The sequence below is a fragment of the Anolis carolinensis genome, chromosome 6 (assembly GCF_035594765.1).
Source record: "Anolis carolinensis isolate JA03-04 chromosome 6, rAnoCar3.1.pri, whole genome shotgun sequence".
NCBI lineage: Eukaryota > Metazoa > Chordata > Lepidosauria > Squamata > Dactyloidae > Anolis > Anolis carolinensis.
The window spans coordinates 114,113,428-114,140,458 of NC_085846.1; the positions used below are offsets into that span (position 1 = coordinate 114,113,428).

At 41.9% G+C, this 27,031-nt stretch overlaps 1 protein-coding gene across 10 annotated transcripts in view; it reads left to right on the top strand.

The window, feature by feature from the left end:
- Positions 1 to 1,147: 1,147 nt before the first annotated feature.
- adcyap1r1 (ADCYAP receptor type I) overlaps positions 1,148 to 27,031 on the top strand; it is a 119,322-nt gene continuing 93,438 nt past the window's right edge. For all 10 annotated transcript variants that reach the window (XM_062957808.1, XM_008112218.3, XM_008112219.3 and 7 more), the window contains exon 1: positions 1,148 to 2,181. The gene's annotated coding sequence lies outside the window, so the exon portion shown is untranslated. The remainder of the gene's footprint in view (positions 2,182 to 27,031) is intronic.

Here is a 27,031-nt window from a genome sequence, read left to right on the forward strand (position 1 = left end):
TTTTAATATGTGGCATAGACAATAGGGAGCCCCCAGTGGCGCAGTGGATTAAACCGCTGAGCTGCTGAACCTGCTAACTGAAAGGTTGGCAGTTCTATTCTGGGGAGCAGAGTGAGCTCCCGCTGTTAGCCCCAGCTTCTGCCAATCTAGCAGTTCGAAAACATGCAAATGTGAGTAGATCAATAGGTACCACTTCTGCGGGAAGGTAACGGTGCTGGCCTCAGTTGGTACTATAACTCTATCCTGAATTTTATTAGGTCCCTTTTATTCCGGTATTTTAATTGACGATGTTATTTTTATATTGCTGCTGCAGTCCCTCCCACCAATGAAGTCGACTGAATTTTACTTGGTGGTTGATTGATATTATTAACTCTTGTTTTATTGTCTTACTGTGTTTCCTTTTTTTGTATATTGTTCAATGTATTTATGCTGTTGTTTTTGTAAATTGTGTTAGTCGCGCCTTGCCCCATGTGAGCCACCCCGAGTCCCCGTGAGGAGATGGTGGCGGGTATAAATAAAGTTTTATCATTATTTATTAGGTAAAGGTTTTCCCCCTGGGGGTTGGTGCTCATCTCCATTTCTAAGCTGAAGAGCCAGTGTTGTCCGTAGTCACTTCCAAGGTCATGTGGCCGGCATGACTGCATGGAGCGCCGTTACCTTCCCGCCGGAGCGGTACCTATTGATCTACTCACATTGGCATGTTTTCGAACTGCTAGGTTGGCAGGAGCTGGGGCTAACAGCGGCTGCTCATTCCGCTCCCGGGATTTGAACCTGGGACCTTTCGGTCTGCAAGTTCAGCAGCTCAGCGCTTTAACACACTGCGCCAAACAATCAATAAGTAAATAGCTGCACACCTGGGTTGTATGGAGGATGATTTCCAACCCCGCAAAATCAATTCACCTTGTATATGAGCTTGCTATTTACTCGCCCCAACCTCCGCATTACAAGCCCGCCTCCCGCCGGGCCAACCAAGGCGCTAGTCCTCATGACTTCAAGTATTAGCATTCCATCCACGCCGGTGGAACAGGCGAGCCTGATTTAAAGCGCCGGGCCCCGCCTCCCCTCTCTCCCCATTGGCTGCCTTCTCCCTCGGCTTGCTCGCCCATTGGCTGGAGCCTCCCCCCAAATCCTCTCATTGCGGGGCGAAGCGAGGAGAGCCCAGCCCAGGCATTTCTCTGCAGGACCCGAAGGCAGGCGGAGAAAGAGAGAGAGAAAGCCAAGGCATGGCCGAGTCTTCTGGGATCCGGATCAGCTCCTCCGTCTTCTCCTCCTCTGCTTGATCCGCATCCTCATCACCATCATCATTTCCTCAATTCCTCCCCTTTAAAAGAGCGACCTCCAAAATCCCAGCCTCTTGCATCCTGCACGGTTTTTGAACCTCCATCTATTCATCTCTCCTCGACCTTCAGAATCCCAACCTCTCGCCTTAAGTATCTATCATCTCCTATCTTCCATCTCCAAAATCCCAGCCTCCTTCAACCTATATGGTTCTTATCCATCATCTGCCAATCTATCATCTTCTATCTGTCTTTCATTTCCAAAACCCAGCTTCTTTCTTTGAGCACAATCCATAGTTTTGATCCATCTCTATCTGTCATCTCTTTGCCTTTGACCTCCCGAATCCCATCTTCTCCCTTCCTACACAATCCCTGACAGGAATTCCAGACAGGAGACAATCAGGGCCAGCTAACACCTCCTAACAAAGGATCCCCCCTTCAAAGCAGCCAGGCTTTGAAGCTGCAAGGCTCCGTCCACAACCTCTATAACTGCAACATATTGCTTAGCATTTTAATATCCATCATCAGCCCATCTCTCCATCCATTCCCATCTGGTGAGAGTGGAAATGCAGGTGGAAACCAAAGGAGGTCCTCCCATCTCAAGTTGCTAGTCCCTGTTGAGGGCTGGGCATGAAAACTGATGCTTTTCCCCCTCTGTCGGGGAAAATTTGGCCAAGGGAACTCCATATTCTGCAAAAAGGACCATCTTTCTCATCATTGACTCCTTCCTTCCTTTCTCATCATTGACTCCTGGCTTTTGTTTATACAACTGAAATCAACAACAACAACAAAAGGAACTTCTTGGCGTGGACTTTCTTCCTCCAGACAGACTGCTGCAGTGTCTGGTCTTTTCGGAAAGGAAGGCTGAAGGGGGAGAGAGAGGATTTCTTGCTTTTCTGGGACGGTAAGACAATTCCTTATCCTTACCTAACTGTTTTGGGACCTCTCTCTGGTGATTTAAAAGGCAAAGTTTGAGAGAAGCAGGAGGCAAGGGTTGGAAAAAAGGAGCCAGGGTTGCTCATCCTTTAATTCAGGTTGAAACTGCCTTACATGGACAGTGTAGACCAGGCGTGAGCAAACTTCAGCCCTCGAGTTGTTTTGGACTCCAAATCCCACCATTCTGAACAGCCTCAGGCCCTTTCCTTTTCCCCCCAGGCAGCAAGCAGCCAGTCTTTGAAGCTGCCAGCCCATTCAATGCTAATTGAGGTGGATAATTGCAAATAATTTGCAGACTGAAAGGTTCCAGGTTCAAACCCTGGGAGCAGAGTGAGTGCCTGCTGTTAGCCCCAGCTCCTGCCAACCTAGCAGTTCGAAAACATGCCAATGTGAGTAGATCAATAGGTACTGCTCCGGTGGGAAGGTAACGGCGCTCCATGCAGTCATGCCAGCCACATGACCGTGGAGGTGTCTACAGACAACGCCGGCTCTTCAGCTTAGAAATGGAGATGAGCACCAACCCCCAGAGTCAGACACGACTAGACTTAATGTCAGGGGAAACCTTTACCTTTACCTTTTAATTGCAATATCAACATTTGCCTCAAACAGACAAGAGTTCTTTCTCCCACCCTGGACTTTTCACAGATATAATAAACCACACTGTCCTAGTTTTCAACAGACCTCACAATCTCTGAGGAGGCCTGCCATAGATGCAGGCGAAACATCAGGAGGAAATGCTTCTGGAGCACGGAAAATTCACAGCAAACTAGCAGTTATAGTTTGATAAGGCGCCAATGCTTTTTTTTTTTTGGCACAGAAAACTAAAGACTTTGCCAAACCACATCTCCCATGATTCCATAGCCTTCAGCAGTGAAAGTGGGGTCAAATTGCATCAGTTCTACAGTGTAGAGGCACTTTTAAGTCATAGGATGTAGAGCCAGGATGAGCTGCAAAGCAGTTAAGGCAGAATCTTTGGGTTTAGACCGGGTTTAGACTGAGAACAGAACAAAGGGCTAGGAATTCCCTAAGCAATAAGCAGCAGCCAGGCTTTGAAGCTGCAAGGCCATTTGATGCTAATCAAGGTGGCCAACTGCAACATTCACACTTGCCTTCAACAGATAAGAGTTCTTTCTCTCACCCTGGACCTTCCACAGATATATAAACCCCACTTGCCTAGTTTCCAACAGACCTCATGACCTCTGAGGATGCCTGCCATAGATGTGGGTGAAACATCAGGAGACAATGCTTCTGGGACATGGCAATACAGCCCTGAAAACTCACAGCAACCCAGTGATTCCGGCCACGAAAGTCTTCGACAACCCAAACGGCTATGTGTTTGTGTGTGTCCATAAGAAACTACAGATACATTACTGGGAAGGATAAAGGGAGCCAAAGAATAGTTTGGACATTGAGTTCAACTCTGTGCCATAAAGGCATCCAATAAATTCTGTCCTTTATTTATATACTTGTGATGCAGCTTAACAAATGAATGCAATTCTCTCCACTATGATATGCAATTGTGGAAGGTATCACTTCACAAGGGCTTTCGCCTTTTCTGCCAAAGAGTCCTGGAACCTCACCAAACTATAAATCCCAGGATTCCATAGGATTCAGCCTCAGCAGTGGGGTCAGATTGCATCAATTCTACAATTCAGATGCTCCCTTGCTTGTCAAAGAAGGCTTTGGTGGATCGAGCCAGATTGATTAGGATCCAACGCACATTTGGCTTGTGCTGGCAGATTCGATTCCTAAAAATAAATCTGGAAAGGAGGCAAGCTGAGTGTCCTTCGGAAAGGGTTAACGTATCCTGGCGTTGGGGTTTGCATTTCTCTTCTACATTAGTATTTGGACAGCTGGTTTCAATAAGAGAAACACCAAAAAAAACCCCTACAACATGTAAGGATTTCGACAGTTGCTATGCCTGATCAAGAGCAAAATCTTTTGATGGAGAACAACTCTAATCTCTGTGTTTGTGTGTTATGGAGGCATGTGCTTGGAGATGCAATGTGTCTGGTGTGTTTATTTTGTTGTTGTCCCAAAGAACAAGGTATGGAGACTCGCCAAAACCTGAGACTTTCGAAAAAGGGTTTCTAGCCGCAGTTTAAAGTGGTTGTGGTTGTCTTCTTCTGGAATTTGCATAATGGATTTGGGATCCTAGCCATCACTGGAAAAAAAAACATTCTCATGGTGATTTTGGAGGAATTAGAAAAGGATCCCATAGCATGGAGCCATGGCTGTTCAAGTGGTGTCAAAGTGCATTAATTCTGCAATGTAGATGCATCCTATGAAGGCGGTTAGTCCAATTCCACCTTTTATTTCCCTACTGGTTGTCCAGCATCATATTGACTTTGGAACTAGAGCTTGGAAATACTCTCTCTTTGGATTATGGAGTAAACATAGGAGTCATAATAAAAAAGCCACTCTTCCAAGTTCCTTGCTCACTCTAGGAGTGACATCTTAGCCAGAATCCCTTCTAATCAGGATTCGATCATCTTTGTTGCTGTTGTGTGCCTCCAAGTTGTTTTGCACCTATGGAGACCCTAAGGTGAATCGATCATTGGGTTTTCTTGGCAAGATTGGTTCAGAAGATATTGCCTTCCTTTGAGGTTGAGAGAGTGTGACCAAGACCATCTGGTGGATTTCTCAGTCAGATTCACCAGATGTTTCCAGAGTTGTAGTTCAATGCTCAAACTCCTACGTTATCTCCTTCTGCTTTGTGGTTAACCAAGTGCCCTCATGTATGGCAATCCAATCCTATAATTTCTTGGTAAAGTTTCTTCCAATGAGGTTTGTCATTGGCTTCTTCTGAGGCTGAGAGAATGGACATTGCTTAGGATTGACTGTCATTGAATAGAGATTCTAATGCTAGTCCGTCAAGACACACAAAGCATTCTTCCATGTTGGTTGAATAAACTATTAAGCATGGCTGAGTCTACATACATACATTAATGACACAGTTTTGGGTATGTTTATCCAGATTTAATTCCCATTTGCTCAACAGGGCATACTTGAAAAGGGTCATCCATCCAGAGGTGGAGGCTTTGACATATATGGAGTAGGGCCTCCGCTCTGGGTTTTAGCCTAAACTTTAAAGGAGCTGCCCAAAGTTTTGTGTGCCTTGCACCCCAGTGACATTCAGCCCTTGGACCAATCCTTTTGGTAAAGGTTTTCCCCTGACATTAAATCTAGTCATGTCCGACTCTGGGGGTTCCATTTCTAAGCTGAAGAGCCGGCGTTGTCCATAGACACCTCCAAGGTCATGTGGCTGGCATGACTGCATGGAGCGCCATTACTTTCCCGCCAGAGCGGTATCTATTGATCTACTCACATTTGCATGTTTTCAAACTGCTATGTTGGCAGGAGCTGGGGCTAACAGCAGGAGCTCCCTGGATTCGAACCGTCGACCTTCGGTCAGCAAGTTCAGCAGCTCAATGGTTTATTCTGCTGTGCCAGCGGGGGCATTAACATTGGTTAATTTGGATGAAATCAAGGGCTTTGCTTTCAGACCATGTGTTGAAAAGTGTCGGTTTTGAATGCCGATAAAAGCAGCGATGACTCAAAGTGCATTTGAACCTCGCTCCAGCATTGTGTGCCAGATGGGAATGTTGTAATATTCAGGCTGAATGGAGGAAAGAAATCAAAGGGACTTTGAAACCAAGGTCAGTTTTACATCTGTTACTTCACCAGTTCATTCATCGGTAGATTGGAGGCTGATGTCCTTTCTGGGGATTTTTAGTCTCACCGGATTTAGCAGGGTTTTCTATAACAGGGCTGATCGAATCTGGTGTGAAAATACCCAAAGAGTCCAAATTCTCAATTGGAATTATCACAGCTGCTTTGAACATTTTAGAAGAACTGGCAGCATAACAACAACAGCAACAATATTTTATTTGTTACTGGTCTCTCTTTAGAGCTCAAGGTTGGATATGATTCTGTTATAATATATAGATAAAAAACATAAGACCATTAACACACACACACATATAAAGACATAAGATTGAAACACATTCATCTAATTTAGAAGGGATCAATGACACAAGTTTTGCTTGGCATATGTTTATTAGGCAGCTGCAGATTTAAGGAGTGCAGGAAAAGGAGAGAAAATGATTCAGTGTTGCTTTGAAACTTACGTGCAAAAAGTCGTGATAGTTCACATTCCATAACATGATCTGGAGTCACTCCATCCAAGTCCATTGGGTTCTGATATCAACCCAGCGGCAATTTTCTTATATTGATCCGAGGCTGTGGAATCTATCCATCTATCAATGGTAATAAAGCGCAATTCCCAGTGTTTTCTGACTCCAGCGCTAAGCATTGTTGATGCTGTGTTTCTGATTTATGATGACTCTAATTTGTGCCAGCAAAGCGTTTTGGAGGCTGAGTGTGATTCTTCCAAGCTTACCCAATGAGTTTCCGTGACAAAGCAGAGATTCGAACCCTGGTTTTTTGAGTTGTAGTCTAACCTTTGGAAGTAAATCACGTGCAGATCAACAGGATTATTTTCTTCCACCTGAGCAAATACTGGACATCTCTCATTTTCCTTTTGCACAAGAAAGCACAATTGAGGCTTTGTTGTTTCTGGCACAAATTCATTTCTGTCCTTGTATGTATTTGAGCATTTGCATAAAAATAAAGACATTGGTCCTGTTTAAAATAAAAGAGCCAAAGCATTTGCAGACCTCAGTCTCTATTATCAGAGGCAAGAAGTGCACTGTTCTTAACCAGTTGTAAATATGCACATACATCCCCATACAAAGAGGGAAATGTGACAGATGGGTCAGAGAGCACATGAATGCAAAAAAGGTGTGCTTTCCATTTTTCTTGTTGATTTACAGTGACCCCCATTTGTTTTATATTGTTTTCTTATGCAAGGAATACTCAAGTGTTCTATTGCCTGTCCCTTCTCTTGAATGATAGCCAACAGCACTTAATATTCACTGGCAGTCTCCCATCCAAGTACTAACCAGGGCTGGCCCTGCTTCGCTTCTAAGGCCAGACAGGATCTGGTGCCAAAAAATACTAGTGAATTTACGATCGTCCTGTGCAGACATTAAATTTATACAATGTACTAACAAAGTGACTCATTTTGTAATAGCTAGCAATAAGCAGCAGTAAGACATGATAATACAATCTTTCTACAATGCCTTCTATAATCCTTGGATAATTTACTACCTGTAGTGAGAATTACCTGTATTTCAGATTGTGTTACATGGCTTCTGTTGTGCATTTTAAATTTTCAAACATGGGCCAAATTCACTAGAGTAATGCTGCCATTTCCCTAATTTTTGATAGTTTTGTTTGCCTTTGTTGATGGCCTCCCATCCAAGTACTAGCCAGGGCTGATCCTATTTAGCATCCAAGATCAGACATGTTGAAAGATACTAGTGGATGTATTATATTTCTCTGCAGATACAACATTGACATAGTATAGTAACAAAGTGACTCAGTTTATAATAGCGATAAGTAACAGAAATACATAATAGCGTTGCTGTGAGCTTTCCGGGATCTGTGACTATGTTCCAGAAGCATTCTCTCCTGACGTTTTGCCCACATCTATGGCAGGCATCCTCAGAGGTTGTGAGGTCTGACAACCTCTGAGGATGCCTGCCATAGATGTGGGCAAAACGTCAGGAGAGAATGCTTCTGGAACATGACTATACAGCCTGGAAAACTCACAGCAATCCAGTGATTCCAGCCATGAAAGCCTTTGACAACACGATAATACTCTCCTACTATAAGCCGCTTATAATTTCCTTTGGGAAAGAAGAAGCAATACAACAACAATTTACTACCTGTAGTGAGAATTACACGTATTTTGGATTATGCGGTTGTTGTTGTGGTTATGTTCATCTAGATCCTGCTATTTCTTTCCACAAAGGGGACTCAAATTAAAAGCATTTCAATACAATGTTAAAATATACTACCATACAAATATTAAAACACAATTAAATATAATTAGTATTAAAAACAATTCAGTTAAGAACCATAAAAACATATTCAAAACTATGTTCGATGGCTTCCATTATGTATTTTGAATTTGAGAACATGGACAACAAATTTGGCTCAATCAGCACACAAACACTGATATTCCCTAATTTAAAAAAATATTATTCACTACCAATATTGGATATACACTTTGGGAGGTTAAAATATTTTCAGTGATATAAATCTTCCTCCATCCATTTTCCAAGCTAATCTGCTCCCCCTTTTCTCGTCATCTCCAGAAAGCCTTGCTGACTCAGTGTGATGGGAATTGTAGTCCTACCCTGAAAGGCACCTGCTTCGTGTATTTCAATTAAAGCATTGCCTTTGAGCCATGGAGGGATAGATGGTATCATGCTATTCTCTTGCGTTTTCAATTCATTAAAAGCAATAAAATTAGAGAAGAGGGAGGGAAGGAGGAAAGGGGGAAATAATTTTATGGGAGAGAGATGGAACGAAAGGTGAATTTACGTCAATGTCATGCCATGTTTTCCCCTAGTTTTATTTTTATGCAATAATGCAATTGAAGGGCTTGATCAACCAGTCTTTCAAGTTAAATGGAAATATTACTAATGGCTCAATTTTTAAGGCTGAGACAGGTAAGGAAGACGATTGATTCCTATCCGTTCGTAGTGGTATGTATGTCCTTTGTAAATATTTGGTGGCTTTGATTTAAGAATTTCAGCCGCCTATTGTAAATTTGTTTCAGTTTCTCTGTAAAAATAGGGTTAATTTGTTCTGAGACTGGAACTGTCCAACTTCATCAAGAGACATTATTATCATTATTGTTGTTGTTGTTGCCTGTACTGCTACCCAGGAATGTATGCAGGAGACCCGGTGGCGCAATGGGTTAAACCCTTGTGCTGGCTGGACTGCTGACCTGAAGGTTGGATTGCTGACCTGAAGGTTGTGGGTTCGAATGTGCAAGATGGGGTGAGCTCCTGTCTGTCAGCTCTAGCTTTTGGGGACATGAGAGAAGGCTCCCAGCAGGATGGTAACGCATCTGGGTGTATCCTGAGTAATGTCTTTGTAGACTGCCAATTCTCTCACACCAGAAGCGTGTGTTAGGCTGTTAGGAATTGTGGGAGTTGAAGTCCAAAACACCTGGAGAGCCCATGTTTGCCCATGCCTGCTATAGACCTTTTAAAACTACAATTCCTGTGATGGCATAGCATCCAGCCACTCTGTTTCACTGAAGAGGAAGATATTCAAAATCGGTTCCTTCCTTTTTGATTTCCTCACAAGCCAGCTGTGCATGTTTGGGATACTTTCATGTTCAAGCGCATAGATCTATTCACAAAGGAGAATCATGCCTTCGCATTGCCTCTTCTTGCTGAAATGAGCTTGATTTGCATAATACTCTCTATTCAGAAAGCTCAAACTTCTCTTTTCAAAACCTCCTACCCAAGAATCAAGGATCACTGTGGATGGCATGTTCTAAGCAGTGCTGCTTCTTGTCATTTGCTTCTTCTTCTTCTTCTTCTTCTTCTTCTTCTTCTTCTTCTTCTTCTTCTTCTTCTTCTTCTTCTTCTTATTATTTTATTATTATGACACAGCAAACAAGATAGACATGCTGGATTTCGTATCACAAAATCACAAGTCGAACACTTCCCAAGTGTCTAGGACTGTGTGATGTATTTTCGGATGATGCGTGCAGATCTCAGCAGGGTGGCCTTTTGCAGTTGGCAGATCGTAATTTTGTCAATGTCTATTGTTTCCAAATGCTGGCTGAGATCTTTTGAAACGGCACCCAATGTGTCCATCACCACTGGGACCACCTGCACTGATTTCTGCCAGAGTCTTTGAAGTTCAATCTTGAGGTCCTGATAGCGGCTGAGTTTTTCCTGTTGTTTTTCGTCAATGCGACTGTCACCTGGGATGGCAACATCAATGATCCAAACCTTTTTCTTTTCCACAACTGTGATGTCTGGTTTGGATGATGATGATGATGATGATGATTGCTGCTGCTGCTGCTCTAGGAGTAATTCCAAATGACAGGGCAAAATATCTGGATGGAATTGCTGTAAATATGACCAAAATAGTACAATTCCAGAAAATGGAATGCAGTGCTTTCCAATGATTCCTAGGTTTTCCGATATGATGTGAATGTTGATAGTCTAAAACCCCATTAAGGTGCATCTACGCACTGTAATATTAATGCAGTTTGACGCCACATTAACTGTCGTGGCTCAATACTATGGATTCCTGGAAGTTGTAGTTTGGTGAGGCACCAGCACTATTGGACAGGGGAAGGCTTAAGACCTCATAAATGGCAAATATCATAGCCAAGCCATTGCAAATGCAAGTAGTGTCTATATTATAGAATTAATGCAGTTTGATACTACTGTAACTGCCATGGTTCAATGCTTGGAACCCTAGCAGTTGCAGTTTTACAAGGTCTTTAATATAGTGCAGGCATAGGCAAACGTGAGCCCTCCAGGTGTTTTGGACTTCAACTCCCACCATTCCTAACAGCCGGTAGGCTGTTAGGAATGGTGGGAGTTGAAGTCCAAAACACCTGGAGGGCTCAAGTTTGCCTATGCCTGGTATAGATGCATCCTATACGCCTTCAGAACTGGAGCATATATTTCCATATCTGGGAAACATGAAGCTCCAAAGTTTGCATGTGTTCAGAAGTTGAAATAAGTGATTCCTTCAGAAATAAGTGGAGTATCCATTTGCTTTGCTGGGAATTGTTCATCCTGTTGGTCATTGATGGCTTTTAAGGTGGATTTATGGTCCCTGGGTGTCTCCTGGTCTTCCTGGACCTTTTGTTCCTCTAGATATTTTTTTTTCAAATGCAGGAGCTCTCATTCTGTTTGTGACTTATATGCAGACATCGGTCCAGTGTCTGCCTCTGTGAGTCATATTTTGGGTTTTTTAAGAGGCCAGAAATCTCTACACCTTCCTCATACAAGGACCAGACTCTCCTCCCCACCCAAACTTTTCGTTTTCCCAAAAAATGCCAATTTAGTGGCTGGCGAAGAGTAGAGAAATTGCAAAGCAACATCGAGCTGTTGACATTGTCTTCCATTGGGGGTTGTTCGTTCAGAAATATCTAAGGTTTCCAAGTTAAATCTGTGATATGTTTGCCATAAATTGGAAGTAGTTTCGTCTCTGGGTGTATCTACACTGTCGAATAAAAGCAGTTTGATGCCACTTGAACCACCATAGCTCAAAAGTATGTAATGGCTGCAGTAGGGTGAGGCATCAGCACTCTCTGACAGAGAAGGCCGAAGACATGTTGTTGAAAATTTTCATGGCCAAAATCACTGTGTTGCTGTGAGATTTTTTGGGCTATATAGCCCTGTATCAGTAGCATCCTCTCCTGACATTTCACCTGCATCTGTGTCCGGCATCTTCCAAATGTACCAAATGACAAAATCAATCCCCCTCAACCCCATCACTATTGAAGTTTGGTCGTATCGGGTATTTGTGCCAAATTTTGCCCAGTGAATGAAAATACATCTTGCAGATCAGATATTTGCATTAGGATTCATAACAGTAACAAAATTACACTTATGAAGTAGCAACGAAAATAATTTTATGGTTGGGGGTCACCACAACATGGGGAACTGTATTAAGGAAGGTTGAGAACCTGTATTAAGGTTGAGAACCACTGTGCTAGACCAATTCCAAGGCAGACAGGGGGAATCTGGCTTAGAATTGACTCTCCTTATTAAAAGAACAAATGGTTTCTCCTCCATTCTAGTGAACAAACAGCCCAAGACGGCTGCAGTTGCAACCTCATCCGCTTTGTACAGCAACGTGAATATCCTATTAATTCCCTCCAAGCCACCTCTATCGTCTCCTCCCCATCGTCTCCTCCATTGTACTGCAATTGGCTCTTTGCAAATATTCAAGATGCAATACTATGCAAACTTGGTGCACTGTCCTCTCCAGCCCCACGTTTTCCAGAAGCGAAGAACATCTGTTTGAAACAGCTGACATTGGAAGCGTATTTAAAAAATAGCGTCCTCCGACTTGGCATCACCAAATAGGCCCAACTCCCAAGAAACGCTCTATTTATATTTTTATTTAAAAGGGAAAAGAAAGGAAGGGAAATGATTTCATTTAGGGCTTTTGAATAAGGAAATTCATAAGGTTATCTATTCTACAGGAGCCCCGGTGGCACAGTGGGTTAAAGCACTGAGCTGAGTTCGAAGCCCGGGTCGGGTTAAGCCTCCGACCATTAATAGCCCCGGCTTGCTGTTGACCTATGCAGCCCCGAAAGACAGTTGCATCTGTCAATTAGGGAAATTTAGGGACGCTTTATGTGGGAGGCTAATTTACAACACCATAAAACTGCCAGCAAAACACGAGGAAAGGAATGAGGAAGTACAGCCACTACTGGACGGTGAAGCAACAGCTCCCCCTGTGTCCGGAATCGTGAAGCTGGAAAAATGTTAAAAATGCCTCTTGAGTCTGTCTAATGTATGTTGTTTGTCTGTTGGCATTGAATGTTTGCCATATATGTGTTCATTGTAATCTGCCCTGAGTCCCCTTCGGGGTGAGAAGGGCGGAATATAAATACTGTAAACAAATAAAATAAATAAACTTAGCAGTTCGAAAACATGCAAATGTGAGTAGATCAATAGGTACCGCTTCAGCGGGAAGGTAACAGCACTCCATGCAGTCATGCTGGCCACATGACCTTGGAGGTGTCTATGGACAATGCCGGCTCTTCAGCTTAGAAATGGAGATGAGCACCAACCCCCAGAGTCAGGCATGACTTAATGTCAGGGGAAAACCTTTACCTTTACCTACCTCATCCTATATGTATACAAATGATGTTTTATGAATAACTACAGTTGAATTTCATTTTCTTCATTGTGACCCAGCTCTCCAATATGTGAAGGTCCTTTGGATTCAGCCCTGGGGTAAAATCAAAGTATCCCAGCCTGGCACTTTGGCATTGCCTCAGGGGCCTTTTATGACTTTGCTTCAGACTTTGCAGATCTTGAGGCTGCCCATAAATCACGGCGTATTTTTCCCCCTCGGTGAGATAATTTATTAGTTCCACAATGCATGAAGTGGAAGAACCGCTTAAGTATTAAGTACTTTAAAAGTTTACCCTCCAAAGGTTTGTCGGTTTCCACTCTGTAATGAGTTCGGCAATTATCTATGCCTCTTCTCCTGTGACTCTTTCATTATGCCATTATCATATAATGGCTTAAAATTTGACTGCGCCTCCTATTCGGAGCTTTTTTTACTCCATTTGTTTCATCGGGGTTGGATTTTCCTCTCTTTGATAGTGATTCAAAGTTGCCGACAGAGAGTGAATTAGTAGGGCAGGAGATGCATTTGTTTTAAAAAATTGTGTATTTTGTGGCAAAGAGGATGCCTGGTTTTTTGTATTTATCCATCCACCATTCTCACCTTTGCATTTGATTTTTGTCCTGTCAAATACAGTTGCATTAAGACAGGCCAGTTGTTTCAGCTTAAAGAAAATACATCACGTCGGGACTGCTGTGAACATGACCTTGGAGATGGTCTTATCGGTCAGATTGTCATTTTGCTCCACAGAAAAACCTGTTTGCTTCAGGAGAAAATTGCAGCAATTCTCAATTCTGCAGAGAAAAGAATTAGAGGAAGGGTGGTTTAGTAAGACTGCTGTATCCAAACAGAATATATTTCCAGCTGGATAGTTGTTTACCTGAAGCCACAGATAGGAACAAATACATTTATTGTGGCTTACTTCTGGTCCCAGTATAAATACTATAATGTAACATTTGAGAACCCAGAGATCCCTTGAGAAGCAGACCATAGAAGTATCTGGGAGACCTAGCCAGTTTGTCGAGATACATTTTTTCCCCAGGAGAAAGTGAAATTGTGGATATGGGTTCTACAGTTGCAGGTCTCACGTTGCAGCAGAAGTTTCCAAGCTCTAGCTTTCCAGCTTTTTGGACTTCAAATCCTATCAGGCTCAGACTTGGGAATCCAGGACCTGAAGCCCAAAACACTCGGAAGACCACTTTTGGAGAAATGCTGCTTTAGAGAGAATGAACCAGAATGGTGGTACAATGTTTTGACGGTTGGACCAGGATTTTGGAAAGACTTGGGTTCAAATCCCTGCTCAGCTATGGAAACACACTGGGTGACAGTGCGCAAGTCACACTCTCTCAGCCTCAGAGGAAGACAAGGTCAAACAGATTCTGAATAAGTCTAGCCAAGAAAACCTAAGAATAGTATTTTTGTAAGCGTTTGGTACCAAATTTGTATTTATTTATTTACAGCATTTATATTCCGCCCTTCTCACCCCAAAGGGGACTCAGGGCGGATTACAATGAACACATATATGGCAAACATTCAATGCCAACAGACAAACAACATATATAGACAGATACAGAGGCATTTAACATTTTTTTTCCAGCTTCACAATTCCGGCCACAGGGGGAGCTGTTGCTTCAGTGTTCTCTAGTAGCTGTACTTCCTCATTCCTTTCCTCGTGTTTTGCTGGCAGTTTTATGATGTTGTAAATTAGTTAAATTAGCCTCCCGCATAAAGCGTACCTAAATTTCCCTAACTGACAGATGCAACTGTCTTTTGGGGCTGCATAGGTCAACAGCAAGCCGGGCTATTTAATGGTTGGGGGCTTAACCCGACCCGGGCTTCGAACTCATGACCTCTCGGTCAGTAGTGATTTATTGCTGCTGGTTACTAGTCAGTTGCGCCACAGCCCGGCTAGGTATTTAGTTAAACCCTGGCTAGTTCTGACACTGGCTCAAAGCTGTGAAATCCTGGGAGTTGTCATTTGGTGAAGCAATCAGAGCTCTTTGGCAAAGAAGGCTAATGACATTGTAAACTGCAACACCCATGATGCCATAGCATTGAGCCATGCCAGATAAAGTGATGTCAAACCACATCTATTCTACAGTGTAGATGCATCATGCATCCAACTTTTCAGAGCATCTCGCCTTGGCTGTTGTACAGAGGAGCCTGAAAAACCTTGCCTTACATATATGAGATGGAAAGAAGCTCAGAGAATTGCAGTTCCCCTCCTGAATGACATTGCTGGGGGATTATAGCAAAACAAACTTTACGCCTCATTTGCTCCGTCTGGCCAGTACCAGACGGAGGGAAGCTGTGAGGGATTGTAAACAGACCTCCCGCAGAGCAGAAGGAGCTCCTGCCTCAAGTGCCAACTTAACGTGGTCCCCTGGGCTGAGCGCTAAAAGAGATCCATCCAGGGATAAGCAGCAGGGATGAACAAGGGGCCTGGCAGGACTCCTGGGGAGGCAGAACAAGGAGCAAAAGAAGGCAGCCCTTTCCCCAAAGACTGTTGGTGAATCAATGGATCAAATGTCATGGCAGCATCCAAAGGCCTGATGTTGAGATTCACCCTCAGTCTTGGGAAGCTGAAAGATGTGAATAGTCTTTTCAGGAAGAGCAACAGCAGTACAGTTTTCCCTCCACATGCACCCACAGATTCAATCAACCGTGGTTTGAAAAATGCCCAAAAGTAAACCTTGATTATTCCATGTGCCAAACTCTCCACTGATGTGTAGGCAAACTCAGCTACACCCATTTCACAGATCCTCAGGCTCCCTGCAACGTTTGAGTTTTGCACCCTTGTAGATAAGGGACAACATTTGATTGTGCATTCTCTATTATTTAATTTAAGCATTGAAAGATTTTGGTATCAACAAGAACCAAACCCCAGTGGATACTGAGGGCACACTGTGTTGCAACTGTGCACCATTTTGAAAGACTTTTTCACAGTGAGAAGAAGTGATCCAAACTCTCCATGATCCCTTTTGAGAAGAGAACTAGAAAAGCACTACAGTGGAACCTAGTACCTACTGGACCATTGCCCGTAGTTTCCCCTACACAGTAGTACACACATCCAACAAAATAGGTCCTCCCTAAGGGATTTTATAAATCATTCAGGTGATTTTATGGAAGGCTTGGACTGGAAGCATACATTTACTGTATATTCTCGGGTATAAGCCTAGTTTTTCAGCCCTTTTTTTAAGACTGAAAAAGCCCCCCATGGCTTATACTCAGGTGAGGGTCTTGGTTGGCTTATATTTGGGTCAGCTTATACTCGAGAATATATGGTACATTTATTATTTTTCTCTATTATTATTGGTATTACAGTAGAATCTCACTTATCCAAGCTAAAAGGGCCAGCAGAAGCTTGGATAAGCGAATATCTTGGATAATAAGGAGGGATTAAGGAAAAGCCTATTAAACATCAAATTAAATTATGATTTTACAAATTAAGCACCAAAACATCATGTTATACAACAAATTTGACAGAAAAAGTTGTTCAATACGCAGTAATGTTATGTTGTAATTACTGTATTTACAAATTTAGCACCAAAATATCATGAAAAATTGAAAACATTGACTACAAAAATGGCTTGGATTATCCAGAACCTTGGATAAGCGAGGCTTGGATAAGTGAGACTCTACTGTACTATATTTATTATTTTTCTCTATTAGTGTTGCTACTATTACATTTATTTTACTCTATTATTATTATTATTATTATTATTATTATTATTATTATTATTATTATTAATACATGTATTATTTCACTCTGATATTATTATTATTGCATTTATTATTTTTCTCTATTACTTGTATTATTTTCTTCTATTTTATTATTATTATTATTATTACATGTATTATTTTACTCTATTATTATTAAAAGGATACATAAACACATTTACATTGAAGAGAATAATGATTGGATCAGAGTTGGACAGTCTTATCTTAAATTTGAGCTTTATGTAAATATTCACAAACATTTAACCTACTGATGCCTCAATTAATGTAATTTTTTGGTATCTGTTTTTATTTCTGAAATTTACCACCCTCGGCTTATACTGGAGTCAATGTTTTCCCAGTTTTTTTGTGGTGAAATTAGGTGCCTCGGCTTATATTCGGGTTGGCTTATACTCGAGTATATACGGTACTTCTGGTAGAAGTCATTCATTCCAATGGGGTTCACTATTATCCACTGTTTCTTATTTTTATGGTAAGTTTGGGAATGGATTAGGAATCATGCTGTACATCCTTTTCTGTGAGATATCATTGGCATTTCTAGTCCATAGTCTTCAATGGCAGAATGAATGGACCACTTCGGATAATTAAATCAAGGATGATTCTACTGGTGTCCTTAATCCACAGCCTTGAATGATGATTTAGAGTTAAAGTAAAGATAGTTCTACCAAAAGAAAGAGTGACTCTGTCATTTCAGGAAGAAAATGTTTCAGATTTTTGGGTGGAAATATTTACATGCCAAGCAGGTTGCCTTCTTCTCCCTATCTTGTTTCTATCCAATATTGTGGAGGATGCCATCCACATTGAGAAAACATTCAGCTGCCAGTCCAGCTTGGTTTATAGTCAGGGAAGAGATGCCACCGTCTTCCTCCCCTTGGCAGCAACAGAGCTTCAGCTGGCACATGATATCAAGGATTTTGAGGAGACTGATGGGAATTTGAGTTTTATTTATGGGTTTGTTATGGGTCTCCCTGTGCTTTCTACACATCGCTGGAAACCTGCATCACTGCATCATCCGCTATGTGCTTGGATGCCACTTTGGCGAAAGAATAACAATTGCTAACCATTTTAGATTGCCGATGATGTGCTGATATCAAAACATACTGCAGTGTCCTTGAGGTGTAATTAAAGAGCCCTTTCTCTCTGGTTTTTTTAAGCTTTCCAGTTGAGATGAAGGGTGTTTTAGGATAGGGGGTATCCTGAATCCTTGGGGATGCTTTTCCCCCTCAAAGGAGGGAATGGCTTTCTCAGTTCTCCTTGTTATGCCAACCACAGCATCTGTGTGTTTAGAGGGAGAGGAGACTAAAAAGCTCTTGATTCCCCTTTTGAAAACTATCCGCACTATGGCTCTGCCTCAGATCGTTGAAGGTCTTTGTTGGGTTTCATGCAAAGCAGGAATTCTGAGTGTCCAAGTGAGGCAAAGCAGCTGGAAGGAATCTCAGCGGGAACAGCAGGAGGTTTGAGCAGATCGATGCATCTCTGAGGCTGGGTGGATTGACAGCAGGAGAAATGGGGGCATCACGTGTCTCTATCACAGAAAAGCAAGGAGCTCCTCAGCATTTTCCCCCTGTGCAGCATTGACCAGAAAAAAATGTTGGAATTTTAGTAGACTTGATTTAGAATTGAACCTTCTATGTTTCAATTATATGTAGGCTAAATTTGCATTGTATTATATTGCATTGGTTTGTAGTTCTTTGCTTTACAATTGGGTTGAATAATGCTATATTTGTATTTGCGTGTTTCAGTTTTGTGAATTTTATTATTCATGGATGTGAATGTCCTCTCTAGGAGGTTGACTTTAGAGTCATGCTGGAGCAGGTAAAGGTAAAGGTTTCCCCTGACGTTAAGTCCAGTCATGTCTGACTCTGGGGGTTGGTGCTCATCTCCATTTCTAAGCCGAAGAGCCGGAGTTGTCCGTAGACACCTCCAAGGTCATGTGGCCACTGGCATGACTGCATGGAGCGCCATTACTTTCCCGCCGGAGCAATACCTATTGATCTACTCACATTGGCATGTTTTCGAACTGCTAGGTTGGCAGGAGCATGCTGGAGCAGGGCTTCTTAAACCTTTTCCACCCCTTTCTGATGAAAATTGTTTTATATAACCCGTGTGTGTGTGTGTGTGTGTGTGTGTGGGTGTGTGGCTTGCTAAACTAACTGAGCTCTCTTTTTGGGAAGTACAGCTGAAGCATTTTCTGCAGAGTTCACTGTAAACACTGTGAGTTGTTGCTAAGGTAAAGGTAAAGGTTTTCCCCTGACGTTAAGTCCAGTCATGTCTGACTCTGGGGGTTGGTGCTCATCTCCATTTCTAAGACGAAGAGCTGGCATTGTCCGTAGACACCTCCAAGGTCATGTGGCCGGCATGACTGCATGGAGCGCCGTTACCTTCCTGCCAGAGCGGTACCTATTAATCTACTCACATTGGCATGTTTTCGAACTGCTACGTTGGCAGAAGCTAGAGCAACAGTGGGCGCTCACTCCACTGCCGGCATTTGAACCTGGGACCTTTCGGTCTGCAAGTTCAGCAGCTCAGTGCTTTAACACACTTCGCCACCAGGGCTAAGAGATTTATATAAATGAGTGGTATTCAGAATCGTATTGCTGTTGCCAAATGTTTTGTGACCCCAGCATTGAGCCGATGGGGAACCCATTTGGGATCTAGACCCACAGTTTAAGAAGCACTGCACTAGAGGATCTGGAGATTCCTAGTTAGAACACCTTTCTAAGCATTTTTAGGAGTTCCAGTCTGATTCTATGGTCAATTTCTGATTGATTTTGCACAGGAAGCAAAGTTTGTCTTTGGGATTTGCAGCTTTGTGGACAACTGGATTAAGTCAGTTTTAGCCCATTCTGTTGTATACACACATCATCATCACCATCATCATCATCACCATGACCATAGGCTACCACTCTTGGCCAAGTATGATTGCCTTCCAAGTGTAGTGTCTTGGTGGTGGGTCCTTAGGTGACTGCAGAGCCCTGTTCCTGATCTTTCCCAGTGAGGACATTGGTTTCCAGATGAAAGGCTGTCTCAACAAGGGTCGGGTTGATATGCCTTCCTCTTGACACATTTCTCTTTTTCACCCTCCATTTGTGCCTCTTTAAAATACAAAGCACTGTTGGTCACAGCTGACCTCCATTTGGAACACTCAAGGGTTGGGGCTTCCCAGTTCTCTCTCGGTGTCTATGCCACTGTTTTTAAGGTTAGCTTTAACAGCATCGAATCTCTTTTCCTGTCCACCAACATTCCATTCTCCATTCTTGAGTTGAGAGTATAGTAACTGCTTTGGGAGATGGTGACTGGGCATTTGAACAACATGGCATTCAGTCCAGCAAAGTTGATGGCGGAGAATCATTGCTTCAGTGCTGGTGGTCTTTACTTCTTCCAGCATGTGACGTTTGTCTTCCCAAGAGATCTGCAGGATTTTTCTGAGGAAAATCGTTCCAAGAGTTGAGAGTGATGTCTGTAGATGATCCATGTTTCACAGGCATATAACCAGGTTGGGAGGACAATGGTTTTATAAACAAGCATCTTGGTATCCCTACGAATGTCCTGATGCTGAATCACTCTCTGCTTTGTTTGAGAAAATGCTGCACTTGCAAAGCTCAGACGGTGTTGTATCTCAGTGTCGATGTTGACACACACACAACACCACCCTCCACCAATTAGCACAGGGATGGATCATCTTTGTGTCATTGCCATTGACCCTGTGAGAAGCTGGTCATCATGGTTGCATCTGCCCAAGTCAGAATGGGGCACCCAGTCAGCGAAAAGACACACTTGTTGATCATGCAAGTGCCCTGTTTTAACTTCAGCAGATGCAACCACAATTGCCAGGTTCTTGTAAGGAGCTCCATGGCTGATGAGGAGCAGCAGTAATGACAAAAGAACAAGGGGATAAGCCAGCAGAGGTAATATAGGCTTGACTTAGCTGGACCATATAGACACTAATGTGTTGTCATGGAGGGTTTGGTCTGGTGTCTGTGGCTGCTAACACAGTCTATTCAAACAACCAGGGCAGATGTGGCCAGAGAAAGCTTTGTGACATTGGAATAACTGAGCCAATCAACACTGCATTAAAAATACATATACTATTACACTTCCCTGGCCATAGAACAACCGTTGTATAGCATTATTACACCCATTCCATCCATTCAGATAATTTTCCTCTTTCCCTCCTTCCCTTAGTATTTTTTCAAACAAGCGTCCAATCTAATTCTTCTTTGGGATACTCAAAAGGAACATCCGATCCAATTAGGGATCAACTAGTGAACAGGATGATGTCTCTAAGACAATCAAATTAAGTGATATAAATTCAGAGAATGCAGACAACACTGATGAAATGTGTGGGCAATGCTTCCTGCAGCAGATACCAGATTATCCCAGGCAATCAGGGATTACAGGGGAAAAATAATATGGCACATCCAATCAGACCTGGTCACATATGGTTGTCAATGTGAGCAAATGAGATCACTTTTAAGAAGCTGTGCTTTTTACTTTGGATCAGACGCTCATTTGATAGAAGAGAAACAAGAGTATAAATACCGTGTTTCCCCGAAAATAAGACAGTGTCTTATATTAATTTTTGCTCCCAAAGATGCTCTAGGTCTTATTTTCAGGGGATGTCTTATTTTTCCATGAAGAAGAATTCACATTTATTGTTGAACAAAGAAATGAACATTTATTATATACTGTACATTAGTTGTCATCACAAACCAGCATAACCAGACAAACTGTGAATCCTAGCAAGAATTTCTTGTTACTACCAATATTTCCATGTACAACACTTTATGGTACGTACATTTACCGATCCTGCATGCTCTGGTGTTCTGTTCGTTGGGCATGCTTCCAAACAATTTTTTTTGCTAGGTCTTACTTTCAGGGGAAGCCTTATATTTAGCATTTCAGCAAAACCCCTACTAGGTCTTATTTTCTGGGGATGTCTTATTTTAGGGGAAACGGGGTACTAATATTAATACTACTACTTATAATAATAATAATAATAAGGTACTTCCAACCCTCCGATGTGAGATCTCCTCCTCACAAAATATTTTGTGCCAGTGTCGGCAAGAGTGTCCCATTCACATTTTCACATACATTTGCCAGAATCCTGTGCTACACAGTTCATCATAGTAGTTCTGCATGTGGCATTATGTTATGCCTGGCCATGCAATGTCTTGGATGTACTGTGGATTGTGCCCCATTCTCATGTTGGAGAATTGTCTAGCAGTTTCTCAGCTGGCAGCCTTATTGTTTCAAGACAGCCTTTGACATAGCCAATGAACACGTTTGCAAATATTGGCTTGCATTTCGTATTGCAGTTATGGATTCATAACATAGAGTTGCTGTCTGTTAGTTATTTCCAAACCCTAAGTCACCAATGTAGAATGTCAATGATGTGTTACATCCTCACTTTTAATATGCCTAAAATGAGAAATCCGCCTTTGCATTGTGTTAATTGTTTTTTCTGTCTGTGTTGCTTGGCTGTGGTTTTCATTTGTGGTTTCTCTCCTTTTTTAAGAGCCATCACCCATTTAATTTGATGCTGAGGCTGATATTCACTTGCTTTGCCTGAGCATAAACCAGCTGATGCTTTAAGAAACAGAGCAAGGTGCATGTTTTGTGGCCATTATCCTGAAAGAGGTGCCACGTTGTTGGGTACATTTGCAGAAAAGACTGACAGGCAATCTCTGGAGACTCGGTTTCTGTTGGTTCTCTCACTTAGAGGCTATTGAGGGAGAGGCAATTAGGGTCTGAAAGACACAGCGGCGTGTATCGAAATAAGTGCAAGGAATCTCACAGCGAGAGCAAGAGATGCTGTTGCCTGGTTTGTCTGCACCTCCCGCAGTGGAGACACAGTTGTATAACATTACATCCTTTGCAGGAGGGATGGAGAGAATCATTGGACATATTTGACAAGACTTGCATCCATATTGCAGAATTAATGCAGTTTGACACCAATTCAAGTGCCATGGTTCAATGTGATGGAATCCTAGGATCTGTAGTTTGGTGTTCAGTGTTTTTGGATTGGTTTTATGGACACTCATCTGTTAGCTTCATGAAATTTCTGAATTTACATTTATTGGATCAATAGAATTCACTCACCATTTAGAAATTGATATAATAGATGGATCTAATAGGAGCTTACCAAGAAAATTGTGAATATGGAACAATTACAGATAACTTTTATATTTAAGTTCTGTATACTCAGTGTTCATCAGAACTGTAGAATTAATGCAGTTTGACACCACCTTTAACTCCCATGGCTCACTGTTAAAAAAAAAACCAATTGCAGGACATTTTGCACAAAAAAAATGCCTGGCTTCTTGTTAGGTAATGATTTTCCCTTGACATTAAGTTTAGTTGTGTCCGATTCTGGGGGTTGGTGCTCATCTCCATTTCTAAGCTGAAGAACCGGCATTGTCCATAGACACCTCCAAGGCCATGTGGCCAGCATGACTGCATGGGGCGCTGTTACCTTCCCGCCAGAGCGGCACCTATTGATTTACTCACATTTGCATGTTTTTGAACTGCTAGGTTGGCAGAAACTGGGGCTAACAGCGGGTGCTCACTCCACTCCCCAGATTCGAACCTGTGACCTTTCGGTCCACAAGTTCAGCAGCTCAGTGCTTTAACATACTGTGCCACCGAGGGCTTCTTATTAGTGATTTGCAATGTCATAAAATGGACTTACAATCTTATAAATCTTTCCCTTCTGTATTTACTGTCATTGGATCAATGCCAGTTCTGCAATGACTGGTGGGGCTTCAAACAGTTGCAACAGGACCTCTCATTTTGACTTTGGTTGTAGATATGACACTCTAGGCCAGGGGTCCTCAAACTTTTTAAGTGGAGGGCCGGTTCATGGTCCCTCAGACTGTTGGCGGGACGGACTGTGATGAAATAGTCCAAAATCAGGATTGTTGTTGTTGTGTGCCTTCAAGTCATTTCAGAGTTAGGTCAACCCTAAGTCTAAAGTTTAGGACAGAGGCCAGGCCCGTGGGTCTTAGTTTGAGGACCCCTGATCTAGACAATCTCATAAGACCATAGGTAAGCAAAAAGACCTCCAAAGACCATCTAGGTGGTCTCATAAGACCATAGGTAAGAAAAGGGACCCTCAAAGGCCATCTAGATGATCTCATCAGGCCACCAGAAGACTACAGATAAGAAAAAGGGACCTCAAAGACCATCTAGATGGTTTCATAAGACCATAGGTAAGCAAAGAGACCTCCAAAAGCCATCTAGATGGTCTCATAAGGCCATAACTAAGCAAAGAGACTTTCAAAGACTATCTAGATGATCTTATAAGATCATAGGTAAGTAAAGAGACCTCCAAAGACCAGGTAGACATAGGTCAACCCTAATTCTAAAGTTTAGGACAGGGGCCAGGTCAATGACCTTGGAGAGCCGCATCCGGCTCCCAGGCCTTAGTTTGGGGACCCATGCTCTAGGCATTTCCTGTGATTTTTTTGACATATTGCAGAATGCTTAAGAAGAAGCAGCAATGAGATATGAGCCTGAAGTTGATTTGAGTTTGGGTTACTGTGTGTGATTTGTGCCACTCCTTGCAATACTGTCTGCAAGGCAGGATGGAAAAGGTAGATATCTGTACATTAACTGGAACTTCAGATTAGTGGCCTGAATCTGGGAGAGCCTGCTGTGAACCTTCCTTTGTTTCATGCTTTGTAGCACAAGATGAAATAATTAGAGAAGTAATTGTAAGTGGAGAGGAAAATACAAAGACTTGGTCGGTCCTGGATGGAAGATCACCAAATAAATACCAAGTTTTGTAAACTATGATTCAGAGGAAAGACTGGGCTAAACACCTCTGTGTATTCCATAAATCAACAGGCAACTTGAAAGCACATGTACAAACATTATAAACCTATACTTACTTTGGACACAACTGCCTGGGCATAAGAACCCAAACTCATCTTGAGTTGACTCTTTGCTCTCTTCACGATGTTCATGTATGTCTGGTGAGTATCATGGGTTATACTGGGTTTGCCCTATTTAAGGCAAAGTTGAGGGTGCATTTATGCTGTAGAATTAATACAATTAACTGCAATTGCTCTATTCTATGTAATCTTGAGAGTTATCTCTATATATAAAAGAGTGATGGCATCACGGCAGCGGACAAAACAACAAAAGTAAACACCCCACAACCTCGAAAATTGACAGCACAACCCCTCATCCATGCCTCTAGGTTGATACAACAAAAAGAAAAGAAAAATAAAGTCCTAATTAGAGGGAGAGGAATAATTGTTTTTATCCAATTGCTGCCAGTTAGAAGGCTAAGCTCCATTCATTTGGTCTCCTAGCAACCCACTCAGCCCAGGGGACCCTTTACCTTAACTACCACCAATTCCTCAATACTTTATTTCCCATACCACCATACTTCACCACAGCAACGCGTGGCTGGGCACAGCTAGTAGTTTTATAAGATCCTTAGACTTTTTATCTTTAGACTTTGGCGGGGAGGCTAAAGACCTTGTAAAACTGCAACTGCCAGGATTCCATAACATTGAGTCATGTCAGTTTGAATGGTTTCAAACGACATTCATTCTCCAATGTGTCTTTGGAAAAATCCTACTATTATATCTTATTATACTTTGCGTCCATCTTCAATGGTTTTGCCATTTTGACCATACTCTGATGCTTCTTGGCACATGTATTCCTGTCTTCATTTGGGAAAGGTTGGAGGGGATGCAAATATCTGTTTTGTGCAACCAGTTGAGTATCTGATCATTGTCTATTTATGTTACACTGAATGTACAGCAGCTCCTTCTGCAATCCTTATGAATGAAGCATTGTTAGTGAGTGACAAATACTTACACACCATTCAAGGATTCATCTGCATACACAACCGTTGTAATTGTGGAACCATGGTTATGTACCCATCAACTGCATATGCCTGTTCCATAAACAGTAAAGGGAAAAAAGCACAACCATATGAGTAAGGAAACATATGCAGGTTTGTGACATGAAATGGATTCCAGCCAAAACATCTCAAAGGTAACGACAATATTTTGCAGAAGGAAGGCCCAATCCAGTGTTTCTAGCAAATGAATCACTCAACCTGTTTACTCACAAACACTTGACGAACAGGTGTTTGTGAGAATGAGTTGTTCTGGGGTGAACAGAATGTGGAAATGCTATTTTTTTTGGACCACATTTCCAAGAAGGTTCTGGCCAGCAGGGCCCTAGTTAGAAGATGCCCACATGGCTGAACATTACCTAATAATAATAATAATAATAATAATAATAATCATCATCATCATCATCATCATCATCATCATCATAAATCATTTTTCTATCCTGCCACCATCTCCCCAAAGGATCTCAGGGTGGCTAACATGGGGCCAAGACCAAAACAGAAACAAAACATAACAAGTTAAAACCAATATCTATAACTAAAAAACAATGATATAACAATCAAATAGAATAAGCAATTAAAACACAACATACAGTAAAACACATAGTGACCACACAATATGAGGTAATGATACAAACATCAATCACTATGGATAAAAAGGGGTCGGGCATATAAAAATACACAATTTCAAGACCATTTAAAGTTCCCTAAAACAAAGCAAGGAAACAAGCAAGCACAGAACAGAGATATGAAGAATCTCTCAGAATTGTTTCTGATCCTCAACAAGAATGAGATATTGGCATATCAAGAAAGCTCAGAAATGATCTATTTATAATAGTGAGATTCTATTCTCAAGGCTATGGAATTATTCCATAAAATCTTGGGATCTGCAACATTTGTTGTTGTTGTGAGCCTTCAATTTCTTTCCGACTCTTGGCAATCTATCACAGGGTTTTCTTGGAAAGAGGTTTGCCCTTGCTTTCTTCTGATGCTGAGAATGGGTTTCATGGACTCTGGAGTCATAGTCCCAACTGGTTTCCATCTATTGCTTCCATCTATGTTTATATGCATTGAAATTTTAATTATCTTTGCTTTAACTATTATAAACCCACGTTGAATGTCACATGGGGCAAGCTTGGGGATATAAATAAAGAAATATTATTATAAATCAGTTTAATAAATAAATGTAATAAATTAAAAAATCACATTTATTTATATTTTAGCTTATTCTTTGTAGAAAAATAGTGTTTGTTATCCCAACTAAAGTAGATTCATTGACTTAACCATTGAAGTGTGAGTCAGAATATAAGCCAATACATTTGACCCAATATAGTTCTACGCTAGTTGTCTGTGAGTTTTTTGGGCTGTTAGGTGATGTTCCAGAAGCATTCTCTCCTGATGTTTTGCTCACATCTATGGCAAGCATCCTCACAGATTTTGAGGGGACAGT